We start from the raw sequence: 2,511 nt of genomic DNA, 5'->3' as shown, positions 1-2,511 counted from the left end.
AGGAGCTGCCAGGGTATTTACAAGGCAGCCACTGCCAGGGCCATGCAGCAGACAGCTCTGAAGGGCTGCATGGAGGTGAATTTGCCTTCCCCTCCTCCCGTTGCAGCTCCACGTCATCTGTCTGAGGACAGAGCACAGTTAGAGCCACTGTCCTTGATGCTCACCTCTCCTCCTGGTAACGAACCAGGGCTCGCGCCGTTACCTAGCCAGTGCATCCTCCGGGAGCAACGCAGGTTCCCACGCTGAGGTTTTCCCATGGATCTCCTCCCTGTGCACAGACCTGTGGGCTCTGGCAGAAACCAGGGGCTGGTCAGACTGTGGGTCTCCTACGGCAGCATCCGTGAGGCTGAGTATGCTGAGATGCCTGGGATGAGAGCTGTGAAGGACATCTGAGGAGAAGCTGGTTACAGCGTCCCTTTGGAAAACTCGGAGGATGAAAAACCCTGGATAAGCCTCAACCCTTTTCTCCAAGTTGGGGCACGTCCCGCACAGTAGAAACATTTGTTTACTCTATCAGGGCATTTGTTCAACATAGCCGAGGTTTTGTCTTTTTCAGGCTCACCAGGCAGACCGGGCACAGCAGCAGATGCTGCATCTGGGCTCACACGACATCAATAACCGCTCCAGCTGGGCGCTGGCTTCCCACCATTATGAACAGCGATGATCTATGAAGCAGGCAGGACACAGTCTGGTTTTTAGGTGCTGGAGTGAACTTGCAGTGCTGACAGATAAAAAAAATGTGTTTGGAGCCTGAACAAATGTGACGTGAACATTTTCCATGTGAAAATGGAAGAATGAAGGGTGTGGGAGGACAGCTCAGGCCCTAGCAAGAGCTGGTGCAAGCTGTCCCAGAGGGTGACAGGAGCGTTGATGGGAGCAAGAACTTTACTTTCATCCTCTGCTGCTACATCAGGCCAGGCCTGAAGGAGTCTCCACATCCCTTCCACTGTGGACAATCCCTCTTCAAAATTAGTTGCTTAGTGGGAAGAGATTACCAAACTGATATGTATGTATGTGATCTGATCCCGGGTGTCAGAACGGTTCTCGCTGTCATCCTGGGGATGGGAAAGATGCCATTTCCTGCACTTTTATGGTTCTGCTCTTCTGGTGCTCCCCCCCAGCTCAGGGCTTAACATGTTACATTCCTCCTAGGGATCAATAAGTGAAAAGAGAAAACGCATATAGCAAAGGGTAGGGAGGGGAAGAGAATAGGCACCATTTGACAAAAAAGGGAAAAAACTCAGCAAATGGAGCACCAGGGGTTTCAATACTTTTTCAAATGGAATTTGCAGCTATGCCATCCATACAACTGATGTCATACCTCCAGTACAGGACCATGAGCTGGTAGTTTGGCGTGTCACCCCCCAGAATAACTCCCAGGCAGTACATCCATATTTTAAATACTGTGCAACTGCTGACACAAACTTTGGGGACATGCAGCTGCAGGAACAGGAGCAGCTGCTTCTCTCCACTGTAGAAATGTGGCTGCCTCTGGATGGAGATGCACTAGCTCCTTGTCAACCCATGCCACAATAGTTCAGAGTAGGGGAAAAGGAGCCAAGAAGGTCATGGAGGCAACAAAAACTGTCATTGGGATGCAAACTATATTTCACACAGTGATTCCTCCCAGAGCTGCTCAATAGCTGCGAAAAACCTGGGCTTGGGGCTCTCCAGAGGACTCACCGGGATTCTGAGCAGAGCCTACGCATGCAGAGCATGGTGCTCACAACCAAAACCCTATGGATGGACCTGGCCAGCAGTGACCCTGCCTGACCCTTTCCATACTGCAGCTCTGAAGACACAGCTGAGGGCACATCATCACCCACTGGCCTCCCTGGCAGGGTTTAAGAGAGCGAAAGAGGGGGGCATGGTTGCCTTTTATTGTTAATACCCTTAGGCATTTCTGTCCAGACATGCGGGGATTTCAATGACTTCTCTCTACACTGGCTCGGGAATGTTTATACACCAGTAAATAACGTTAACTGCTCATCTGTGGCCGCGTTTGGCTGTTGCAATTACAACCGTTTCCAGCAGCTGGTCTGGGTCCTACACTCTGCTTTCCCTCTTGCCCCGGCTCTGTGCTTTGCCTGGCAGTTGGACGTTTAGTCAGCCTGAGGATGACGCAGGGTGACTGGTGAGTGGAGAAACCAGTGAAAGAAGCTTTCCTCCCAGAGCCGAGGCAGAACGTAGTCCCTCCTGCGGCAGGTACCGGGTGATCTGGGGGGCACACGAGCTGTGTTGCTTTGCTGTCTGTTGTGGGACTGACTCTGAAGACCTGGGACGGATGCCTGCTGCGAGCCCATATTCTCACACCTCTTTCCTTCCCGGGAGCTACTAGTCATTTCCAGGGCCTCTTTATTTTCCTCCCCTGTGAAGCTCTGGTGTTTCCCCCATCAAGAGGGAAATGCCCTTCTCACCTGAACTCAAGGGACACGTTTTGGAGGGGCTGGTTTTTGTTGTGTTTTAGGGAGGCAGTGCTTGGGACTGTGGCACTGCGGTCCACGGTGCCAC

The sequence above is a fragment of the Phaethon aethereus genome (genome assembly GCF_964289735.1).
Source record: "Phaethon aethereus genome assembly, chromosome: 10".
NCBI lineage: Eukaryota > Metazoa > Chordata > Aves > Phaethontiformes > Phaethontidae > Phaethon > Phaethon aethereus.
This window is presented reverse-complemented; position numbering follows the sequence as displayed.